Here is a 12,875-nt window from a genome sequence, read left to right on the forward strand (position 1 = left end):
GCTCCTCTTCCTGGGATGGACCACAGGATTTTCCCTTATGTCTTGGTATCAGAAAGCCGGCTCCAGAGGCACGTTATCCTCCATTTGGGACATTTGTGCCATCGCCATAAATATAAGCCTATTTCATCATTTACCTGAGGGAGAATGGGACAAGGGATGGAATGGGATTAGGAAAGGGAAAGGTGATGAAATAGAAAGGGGTACCCAAGAAAAGGGAATGAACGCATAAGCGCAACGAGAGCTCATAGCCCATATTACCACAACGGGTTTAATCAGTGCCCTGAAAAGGACACTGTAAAACGCATAAGCGTAAAGAGAGCCTATAGCTCATTGGAGGCAGCTTGTGACGTCATGCGACTTTCAATATGACATTGAAAGGCACGGCATCGAAAGCATCCTCAATGTTCAAGAAAAACACCCAAGCAAAACCTACGTTTGAGCGAGTACTTTCTTGAAAACATATACAACTTTGTGTAAAAGAGTCACTGTGGACATCCCAAATTGGGAGGCATGTGTGTTCACATGAATAGGCATGTTAGCCAGACAAACATCACAGATGTAATAATCGACAATGCGTTTCAAGCATTTCAGAAAGAACGAGGTAACCAGATAAATCTGAAACTCATTCCATCTTTATACAACGCACGCACCCTTTCTGGATAAAACTGTGGAGTAATTTCACGCCATGAAAATACTCAATAGAAAACTACAACAGTTCGACACATATTTGAAATACTCAAATCCCTCTGGAGAAAAATAGGACAAAACCCCATTTCCTCCTGGAGATTTGAATTAAGCAGAGCTTCTTAGGGCCCACTAAGTCGATTATATAGCTATAATTCTCAAGCGGAAGCTAGAGATTTGTAACTATACAAAAGAATAGTTTATCCGAAGATATTTTGAACTTGAACAGATCAGAGTTCCATTCAGGAATACCTCTTGCAGTCCGCACAGACCGCAGAGTACAAGCTTCTTTTAAAGCAATAGTTATGGGATACCACAATGGAGGGCGTTGTAGGTACAAAACCACAATAAAACTCTTTTGGAGTAGCAATGGAAGCGAGTTAGCCACAAAATGTGATTGCAACCAATTAGTACAGGTTCCCTAGTTCGTTGAGCAGGGACGTCTGAAAACGCAAATTTTGCGAAGGAACACTCAAAAGTGTAAAGAAGGTCAAATGGAGACTCCTCATCTGACACATGCCAATCAGTCAACTCATGACAAATTCTGCTCATGCAGAGATTGGTTAGGTGCAATTCTATGTTAAGTTATCCATGAACTGGACCACCTAAATAATCCATCAAACTGAAGCATCTCAAATTTATGTTTGAGCTACTTCAGATGACGTAATCATCGTAGCAATACTGCCAAATATCAGCGAAAATATGCTGAATACAAGAGCTTGCTTGAAGGCATCCATAAGGAAAGGTTGAAAAATACTGTTAACGTTATTGCTCGAGGCACGACACTTCATTTATAATGAAAGAAGCAAAACTGGGTTCACAAGGTAACCTATACAGAAGTTACCCTACGAAAATGAGATTTTGAAGTAGAGCCACTTGGGCCACGCACGCTTTTTACGCTGAAAATTGATCTGAGGTTTCCTAGCCGTAGCCACTACCCAAACTAGACAGGATTACACACTTCACAATCACAGCACAAAAAGGAAATATCAACGACAAACCAATCCGGTGTCGATTGAAAAACGCCAATGGCGAAAACGCATTAAGCGAACCCATATAGGTAGTAATGTAAGCTAATTTACAACATTTGAATAATCCCGCCCTTATTTAGCCTCAAATTTGAGACTTAAGAAGGGCAACTGATTATCTCGGAGAAACACAAGGTCCACTGCACTATTGCTCCGGTTAGCGCAGTAAGGGCGTAATACTGTGGAGGACGCCCTAATTCTCCACAGGCTCCGTTTGTGGTTAGGTTTTTATTAGACCCCCCTAACCATTCATTCTTTGGCACGGTAAGCATAAAGCCGCATAACACCATGAATTAGGGGTCACCTGTTTAGTGGACTCTTACCACTGCATCAGGCGATCCGTAGTGTTATTCTTAGCCAATTGAAACAACCGCTACCGACACTACACAGCTATCTAGGCTGATTGGGAAAAGAAGTTAACATTGATGGTTAACTTCCGAACGAGCCCAAACAGCCCATCAAAACTGAACGCTAAATTCTTAGACTTGTATAAATGTTTTCAATTTGGATGAAAGTTTAAAATATATGTACTATCTGAACGAGATGTCATTTACGCTAGCATTTGAATCAAACATCAAATTAAATGTTCGAATAATTTTCTATTCGTCGGAGTTTTGGAGAAGTTCAGAAATCAGGAGCTTTCAATATTAGGTCCAAAATAATATATAAGATTAAGAAAAAAAAACGTAATTGTATGGTTCATTTTTTTTCGAAATTTTGATTCTGGGCCCACTTTTTAGGGTTTGCCCCGGGCCCCCCGAGGCCTAAATCCGGCACTGCTCGGGGCAGGGACGATTTCCTACTATGTCAACACATTCCAACTATAGGCTCCTCTTCCTGGGATGGACCACAGGATTTTCCCTTATGTCTTGACTCGAAAGCCTAGGTTTAAGCGCCATTGCTCGCTCTCTGAAACGAGATAAAAATATGGTGATCTCTTTCCCGGTTGTACTAAAATAGGGTAATTTGCCTATTGTTGCAAAGCTAAAAATTCGCCTATTGTTGCACACTCCTTGCTTTTCTTATGGGGTGTGCAATAATTGGCGAATTTTAAGCCGTGCAACAATTGGCAAATTACCCTAATTGTAAGGGATTGAATTACGAAACGTTTACAGGCCCAACACTTTTAACATCAAGACATCTCAAAGAAATTAGAAAGATCTCACCAAATAATCAAACGTCCGGAATCAGTTTTCCATACAGCAACGGACTTTGTTCAGTAAAAATAATCCCAAGATAAGACAGCACGCCTTTGCCAGTTTTCCGCTTTTATTGTTGTAGTAACGCTTCGAAGGAGATACCTACAGCTAGGAACTCCATTTCACCACGAATTTTGTCAATAGTCTCACATAACCTATTCGAATAGTTAACTACTTCACAAGTTTTTTTTGTCAAGCTTTTGTTGGCCAAACCTTGAGTCACATCGAAGCAATCAAATACGTGACCGTTTCTTTTTAATGCTTCTTCCGATGGAAAACACTATATAGAATAATTAAAACTTCACTGGATGGCGTAGCGCCACGAGTCGCACCACGATTCCGCCGGCTAAATAAAGAAAACACCGTGGCACTAAGAAAAACTGTGACATTGATTTCAAATCGCAGCCGCTCACGCGCATTTGCTGCGATCACTTCAAATTGACACTCACACATTTTGACCGATTTTTTAAATTTTTTTATTCTCTTCATCACTTAACCAATTTTACAGCTCTTTTGTCCACTACGGCACTGCGTGAGCGATTCCAATTGCAAGCAGTACTAAATACACTGCTCTATAACAAACATGGGAAGCAGAGGATTAAAGGTAACGATCGACTATAAACTTTTTCTATGACGCACATTTCAAGAATAGGCATTACACTGAACAGCAGGTAGTTAGCGAGTAGATGTAGGCTAAAGTAAGGGCATAATATTGCACCGACTTCTTATGGTGGCTCCGTGGAGGATTAGAGGATGGTATCATTCCAAAGTTCAGCGCCCACCAACTGACGAACGAAAATGGCCTACGCCTCATCGATTTCGCCGCCTCCAAGAACATGGCCATTCGTAGCACCTTTTTCCAGCACAGCCTCCCGTATCGTTACACCTGGAGATCACCACAACAAACGGAATCTCAAATCGACCACGTTCTGATTGATGGACGGCACTTCTCCGACATTATCGACGTCAGGATCTATCGTGGCGCTAATATCGACTCTGATCACTACCTGGTGATGGTTAAACTGCGCCCATAACTCTCCGTTATTAACAATGTACAGTACCGGCGGCCGCTTCGGTACGATCTAGAGCGACTGAAGCAACCGGATGTCGCTACCGCATACGCGCAGAATTTCGAGGCAGCGTTGCCGGACGAGGGTATGCTCGATGTGGCCCCTCTAGAGGACTGCTGGAGTACAGTCAAAGCAGCCATCAACCACGCAGCCGAGAGCTCTATCGGGTACGTAGAACGGAGTCGACGAAACGATTGGTTCGACGGGAAGTGCAGAGCGTTTCTATAGGAGAAGGATGCAGCGCGGGCGGTAATGCTACAGCATGTAACCCGACAGAATGTGGAGCGATACAGACAGAAGCGGAAGCAACAGACCCGTCTTTTCCGGGAGAAAAAGCGCCGCCCGGAAGAAGCGGAGTGCGAGGAAATGGAACTGCTGTGCCATTCACAAGAAACACGTAAGTTCTACCAGAAGCTCAACGCATCCCACAAAGGCTACGTGCCGCAAGCCGAAATCTGCATGGATAAGGACGGGAGCCTCCTGACGGACAAACGTGAGGTGATCGAAAGGTGGAAGCAGCACTTCGACGAGCACCTGAATGGCGAAGAGAATGCAGGCACGGAGGACCAAGTCAGCGGAGGAAATGACTATGTTGGTGCAGCGGAGGACGGGAACGAACCAACTCCCACGATGAGGGAAGTTAAGGATGCCATCTACCAGCTTAAAAACAACAAAGCGGCTGGTAAGGACGGTATCGCAGCAGAACTCATCAAGATGGGCCCGGAAAAGTTGGCCACCTGTCTGCACCAGTATCGACCGCACAGAGCTATGGAAAATCATGGACGAGAACAGCTTTCCCGGGAAGCTTACCAGACTGATAAGAGCAACGATGGACGGTGTGCAGAACAGCGTAAGGATTTCGGGGGAAATATCCAGTTCATTCGAATCTCGACGGGGACTACGACAAGGTGATGGACTTTCCTGCCTACTATTCAACATCGCCCTGGAAGGTGTTATGCGACGAGCCGGGCTCAACAGCCGGGGTACGATCTTCACGAAATCCGGCCAATTTGTCTGTTTTGCGGATGACATGGATATTATTGCTAGAACATTTGGAACGGTGGCAGAACTGTACACCCGCCTGAAACGCGAAGCAGCAAAGGTCGGACTGGTGGTGCATGCGGCTAAGACAAAGTACATGCTGGTAGGTGGAACTGAGCGAGACAGGACAAGCCTTGGCAGCAACGTTACGATAGACGGGGATACTTTCGAGGTGGTGGAGGAATTCGTCTACCTCGGTTCCTTGCTAACGGCTGATAATAACGTAAGCCGTGAAATACGAAGGCGCATCATCAGTGGAAGTCGTGCCTACCACGGGCTCCAGAAGAAACTGCGGTCAAAAAAGATTCACCCCCGCACCAAATGTACCATGTACAAGACGCTAATAAGACCGGTGGTTTTCTACGGACACGAGACATGGACGATGCTCGAGGAGGACCTGCAAGCACTCGGAGTTTTCGAGCGACGGGTGCTAAGGACGATCTTCGGCGGTGTGTGACGGAGAAGGATGAACCACGAGCTCGCTGCACTTTACGGCGAACCCAGCATCCAGAAAGTGGCCAAAGCCGGAAGGATACGATGGGCAGGGCATGTTGCAAGAATGCCAGACAACAACCCTGCAAAGTTGGTGTTTGCTAACCATCCGGTTGGTACAAGAAGGCGTGGAGCGCATAGAGCACGATTGGCGGACCGGGTGGAGCGTGATCTGGCGAGTGTTGGGCGTGACCGACGTTGGAGAGCTGCAACTGCAAATCGAGTATTATGGCGGCAATTTGTTGATTCAGTATTATAATGAATTTGATGTTGACTAAATAAATGAATGAATCATTCCCTCAATCGCCATACGCAGAAGGTCCTGGGTTCAATCCCCGGCTCGTCCCTTTCCTTATACTTTACATCTTTCTATCTACTTTCTCTCTATCCTACAAATACATCTCATGTATATTCGTATGGTCGTAACCATCACTAGAACTAGAAAACGGATTGTAAAAAAGCCCTTTCCTTCCAGCTTTCATCTAAGCACAGTGTTAATCTATCATATAACGCCTACAAGTTATGCAACCAAGCAAGGAATTTATCCCGGAATTCCGCCAGGAAAACCTACAGGGATTCCACCAGGAATACCTCCTAGCATTCCTCCAGCAATTTATCAGGGGATTCCTCCGGGTTCAAGCAAGGGTTTCTCCTTGAAATCCTTCAAAGTTTCCTCCACGAATTCAACCAGGGATTCCTCCAGGGGTTTCTCTAGGGATTCCTTCAGAAATTCCGCAACGGATACAAACAGAAATTCCTTTAGGAATTCTATCAAAAATTTACAGGGACTTGAAATTTATCAAGAGATTCTTCCAAAGCTTGCGCTTGGAATTTTTCATGGAACACTTTAAGGAATTCCTCAACTAATTCCTCCATAAATTCTTCCCGTAACAGCTCCAAAACATTCTCTAGAGATTCCTACAAGGATTCCTTCAGAACTCCTTAATGAATTTCCCCACGAAATCCTCCAGAATTTTTTCCAGGAATTCCATCAGTCATTCCTCAAGGAATTCCTCCAGGATATACTCCAGAACATTTTTCAGAAATTTATCTAGTAAATACTCCAGGAATTATTTCAAGAACTACCACAGGAATTTCTCCAGGAATTAATCAATGGATTCCTCCAGGAATTATTACAAGAATTGCTTTAGGAATTGTTCCGGGAAATACAACAGGAGTTCCTGCAAGAAATATTCCAAATATTCCTCCAGGATTTCCTCCCGAAATTATTCCAGGAATTCCTCCAAGAATTATTGCAGGAATTCCTGCAAGAATTTCTAAAGGAACACTTTTAGAATTCCTCTCGGAAATATTCCAGGAATTCCTCTAGGAATTATTTTAGGAATTCCTCCAGAAATTACTTCATGAATTCTTACAGGAACCCTCCAGGAATTCCTCTAAGAAATCCCCCAGGAAATTCTTTAAAAAATCTATCACAAATTTCTACATGAATTCTTGAAGAAAGTAATCCAGGAATTCCTTCAAGATTTCCTCCAGAAACTTTTTTCTGGAAGTATGTTTGTAGAAATTCTTTGAAAAATTGCTGAAAGAATTCTTCAAGGAATTCCTGGAGAAATTCCTACAGAGATTCTAGGTGGAATTCTTGAAAGAAATATTGACAATTAACAATTCTTGGAAAGGGATTCTGAAAGGGATTGATGGAGTAATTCTTGGCGGATGACTTGGAGAAATTCCTGGATGAATTCTTAGAGGATTCCCCGAATTAATTCTTGGAGGAATTCCTAGGGGGATTCCTGTTGGAATTTCTGGAGGAATTTCTGAAGGATTTGCTGAAGGAATTCCTGGGGATATTCATTGAAAAATCCGTGGAGGTATCCCTACAGGAGATTATAAAAGAATCCCTGGCCAAATTCCTGCAGGGATTCTTGGAGGATTTTTCGATTGTATTGGAGTATTGGAGCAGAATTAGAATTCCAGGAACATTTGAAAAGTCGTTCGGTTGGGTCGTGTGTGTCTGTTTGATCGTGCATTTACTTTGCTTTCTCGGTGGTGACGAAAATTCCCGCGCGCTCCAACTCAAGTCGGTCTCGCAAAGTCATTCGGTCGGGTCGTGTGTGCGCTTGGTCCAGCATTTACTTTACTTTCTCGGTGGTGACGAAAATTCCCGCGTGCGAGTGTGATTTTGGTGGCGAAGTGAAGAGGCCGCTTTTTTTCATTCGGACCGGCCGCGTCGTCAACGTCGTCAATTTGAATGTGCACATCGTCGTACCCGTGTATAGTTGTAGCGGTTCAGTGTGATTTCGGAGAAGAGGCCAGTTTGTGGAAGATGCTGCAGCACATACGCACTGGACACTTCGAAGGATGTTTATTGGTGAGCTCTTTCCATTTTATCATAATAATTAATGCTAAAGGATGTATAAAATTCTGCTCTGGTTTTTGTGTATTTATCTAACTAATATTGAAAAGTTCGTCACGGCATGTGTCGGCGCTAGTTTTCAATGCACATTCAGTTGATAATAAATATTTTTCTTTTATTTTTCACATTTACACACAAACTTGAATGGTTCGTCATCTTCGGTGTCGACATTTGTAATATTTTAGTCAAAATGAATAAATGTATTGACTCAAGTAAAGGTTGCATGAATCAAATCACTTACCAAAGTGAATCCAAATCATGTGACTCTCCCCTCCCCACTAACAAAAACTCCTTCCCGTGACAGTCGTGGAGAAGATGAGGTGATCTCGGTCTCTAGTAGCAACGTACGTCACACTAACATTCCTTTCCTTCCTCGATGACCGTAAGGACGTGGCCGGCGCCGTTATTGACTAATAAAGTCTGGAATTCTCGAACTGTGCACATTGAGAGCGGTAGCTACTCCCAAGCTCCGTTTGTTGGTTCCTTGTGCAATTTCGATTGTTCTGGTCAATCACGGAGTAGCAACTACGAATTGTACGGTCATCTATGCTCATGCTCATGCTCAGAATTAGAATTCCAGGAACATTTGATAAGATTTCTGGAGAAATTCTTAGACGCATTTTTGGAGAAATTCTTAGCAGAAGACTTGGAGGAATATCTGAAGAAATTTTTAGAGGAATTCTTCGAGAAATTCCTGGTGAGATTTTTGGAGGGATTCTTAACAAAATTCTTGTAGTAATTCCTGGAGAAATTATTGGAGGAATTCTGGGAAGAAGTCTCCCTAGAGTTGTTCCAGGAGTATTTTCTTGAGGAATTTCTGAAGGTTTTCAGAGAATCTTGGAACAATTTATGGAGATGTTTTGGATGAACTCTTGAAGGAATTTCTTGAAAAAATCCCTGGAAATTTATGAAGGTATTTTTGGAGGAATTCTAGCCAGAAGTCTGAAAGGAACCCCTAGAGAAATTCTTAGGGAAATTTCTGTAGAAATTTTTGGAGGAATTCTTGGAGGAATTCTAGGCAGAAGTCTTGAAAGAATTCCTGAATCAATTCTTAGAGTAACTCCTTGAGGAATTCTTGGTGGAATTCCAGGATAAATTCCTTGAAGAATTTTTGGTGGAATTTCTGGATGATTTCATTATGATATTCTTGAAGATATTATAAGAGGAATTCCTGGAGCACTTCCTGAAGGAATTTCCGGAATAATTTCTAGGGCAATTTCTGGAGGATTTTCTGGTAAAATTCCAAAAGTAATTTATTAAGAAATTCCTGAAGGAGTTCCGGGAGTAATTTCGGTAGGAATTTTCGGCGTAATTCCTCAAGAAATTTTTGGAGGATTTTCTGATGAAATCCCTGAAAAAATACTCGTACGTTTTCTTAGATTAATCCCAGGAGTATTTTCTAAAGGTTTCCTGAAGGATCCTGGGGAAATTCCTGGAAGAATTCTTCGAAGAATTCATGAAGAAGTTTCTGGAGGAATTCCTGAAGTAATTTCTGTGGGAATTCCTTGAAAAATTTCTTGACAAATTCCTGGAGGAATTCCTGGAGAAATCCCTATAAGAAATGTCGGAGACATCCCTGGAGTAATTTTTGGGGAAAAAATCAGGAAGATTTCCTACAGGTTCCTGTTCTTTAGAAGTATTCTTGGAGGCATTCCTTGAGGAATTCTTGGAGGAATTCCTGAAGGAATGCTTGGAGAATTTCAAGGCAGAAGTCTTGCAGGACATTCTGGAGAAATTCTTGGAGAAATCTGTGGTGGAATTTTTGAAGGAATTCCTGCATAAATTCCTGGAAGGATTCTAGTAGGAATTTTTGATAGAATTCTTGGAAGAATTCCTGGAAGAATTTTCGAGGATTTTTTTTGAAAAATTCCTGGAGCAATTATTGGCAGAAATTTTTCTTTGTGGAATTCTTGGCGAAAGTCTTGGAGCAATTCCTGAAGGAATTCTTGGAGGAATTCCAGGAGGGACTCCTGTAGGCATTTCTAGATCACCTGGTGAATGTTGCTTAGTTATCAGAATGCGCTCCGAGGCTCTAAAAGCAGCGTAGATTATATTCCGCGAGCATTCGCTATAATAAAAAAAATAGCATAAGAATTACAGATACTGCGACCAAGTGTAGAATTAGCTCTTGTTAAAATAAACGGTAGTATTGCCCGTTGCAAAGATTTATTGATTCCGACGCAAATAAATAATTAGGCTCATTTTCAGCGTGGACGAATTATAAATGTTTGTTTATAATGCAAAACTATCACCAAATGGGTACTTAACAACGCAGCGTAAAATATTAACCAGGACGCGGTCTGTTTTTATATCTGTGGGCCCACGCAAGAAAAATCCACGCAACTAATTTTCGCGCAGGAGTCTAAACAGGTGGAATCTCCGCAATAAAAATTAAGAAAAAAGATATTGCGACCCGTACTTCAAAATACATTGGGTCGATTTGTTTGCCAGTAGTGGACACCCAAATAGCAACACATAGAGATACTCGTAATATAATGAGGTGCAACAGACACAATTGTGGAAGAATTATGCCGATAGAGTGAACAGAAACAAGAGTAGAGCCTGTAGACCTTGAAGGTCCTAATTCCAAAATAGTTTGGAAAGCCTGGAATATCCCATGAATGTGCCAAAAGCATTATAGTTGTGCACTGAGGCTCTATCAGCAGTATAGACTACATTCCACGAATAGTTTTTTACAATTTAAGCATGATACAGTATGTGGATATCGTAACCCAAACTTGAAAATGATTTGGAGGCCATTTGTATTTCATGGAATGTCCAACTACCACAACATCGAGTTGGTCGTAGCATTGCGAGGTTTAGTGGACATCAACGTGACTAAATTTCTTGAACAGAGTGAACACAAATGATGGTAGATGTTGTTGATCTTAAGAAAATGAATTCCAGAGTAGTATGGATGACCTAGATCACCCAATTCAAGTACCATGAATTTTTTAGGAGTGCTTTGAGGCTTTCTGGGTACCGTAGACTATGCTCTGTGATGATTCATCGTGTATAAAATTTGGTATAGAATGTTGGATTTGTGACACAAGCTTCGGGGTACTTTGGAGGCCTTAGAATAGCTCTGGGATGAAAACTTCAACAGACTATGATGGGTAATAATTCATAGTCAAGGATCAGTCAAAACTATTGATGATCAGCAAAACAATGAAATTTAAGCAAAAACATGTATAACACAGCGTAACAAAAAATAACTTTTGGTCTGTCTCAAGAGCAAACTTATGTGTCTTCGAAGGATTTTGGGCCGCTGAATCCGAATCCGGGCTCAGATTTGCTCCAACACGTCACAATTTTGAGCTATACCTCAATTTATAGAGCAAAATATGCGGTTTTGGGCATTTTTGACTGCAAGCCATTAAGCATGGAAATATTTTTTTAAGCAATCAAAAGGTAAATTGGTCAATTAACATCTAAATTAACGACTCATGCAAAATATTCCGTTTTACCAAATCGAATTTTCTGAATAAAAAGCTTCTGTTTATTTTCGAGGATATTGAGCGAAAGTTATTTGTTTCAGTAATTGAGACTAGAAGCTTCTATGAGAAAATCATTGTTTTTAGATAAAAATAATGGCTTTTCAACAGAAACAGTGACTTTAGTTCAAAAGCGTTAGGAATAGGGGTATTTAATAGTGACTGACCTGAAAATTGGAACCAAATTACTAAATAGTTACTCTCTACTAGGCCTGTCATTGTAAAAACAAACTCCTGATTGCTTAAAACAAAACATCGTGCGTTGTAGAAAGATAGATCATATTATGATAGTTTCTATGACCTCTCTCTCTCTTCTTGGCGTAACGTCCTCACTGGGACAAAGCCTGCTTTCTCAGCTTAGTGTTCTATGAGCACTTCCACAGTTTTTAACTGAGAGCTTCCTCTGCCAATGACCATTTTGCATGTGTATATCGTGTGGCAGGCACGAAGATACTCTATGCCCAAGGAAGTCAAGGAAATTTCCTTTACGAAAAGATCCTGGACCGACCGGGAATCGAACCCGTCACCCTCAGCATGGTCATGCTGAATACCCGTGCGTTTACCGCCTCGGCTATATGGGCCCTGCTAGTTTCTATGACCTACAAAATGATTAATTTTACGGATATCATACCTACTCCCACAGCTACCTCCGTCACCAGCTGTAAAACTAGCGCTACGCGGGGGAGGATGAAAATAATGGAATGTGACCTGCTGCACTCAAGTCGAAACAACGAAGTGGGAGCCAAAAGCATAAAAATCGATTTTTAGCATCATCATCATCATCGTCAACATTAGCAACCAGCAACAGCCTGCGTGCTGGCGGCGGCAGCAGCATCGCATTGTTCATTGTGCATCCTGTTCACCGCCATCGTCGTCGTCGTGTACATATTTCTGTTGTTGTTGCGAAGGACATGAATTCTCGCGAAAAGCCAGACAACGCATGCTGAAGGAGGACGCGGGGAGGTAGAAAAGCCAAACAAAGAAGTCCTACCAATGCTCTCGTTTGGTAGGCACTAACATCCGATGATTGCTGATTGGAAGGGAAAGTCATTGACTGCTTTCGGTTGGCGACGATTTTGTGTGAGGGGGAGGGCCACTTTGTACTTACATTACTAAGTTGACTTTGGTCTTACATAATCATCCACAGGATAGAACACAACATGGATCCTGAACTAATCAGCAAAACAATGAATCGATTGATACGCGATGTTCCTCAGCCTCAGTTCATTCACTATTATTATAAATCCTTTTTCTCCCACGTTCCTGCACCATCTCCACCGCTTCTGACGTCCTTGTCTATTCCGTCTGTGCGCCAGGGAAAAATCCACTTCACTAGGCTCCGCTTGGGAGATTTTTCACACTTTGAACACGATCAATATTGGCACTATTCGCACGGGAAATGAACGTTTGCCCGGCCGGACATTTTCCCCGGAAGACGATAAATTTCCGTTTTTCGTTAGTGAAATTTCAATTAACTACAGGAACCGAAC

This window comes from Aedes albopictus, chromosome 3, assembly GCF_035046485.1.
Source record: "Aedes albopictus strain Foshan chromosome 3, AalbF5, whole genome shotgun sequence".
Lineage (NCBI taxonomy): Eukaryota > Metazoa > Arthropoda > Insecta > Diptera > Culicidae > Aedes > Aedes albopictus.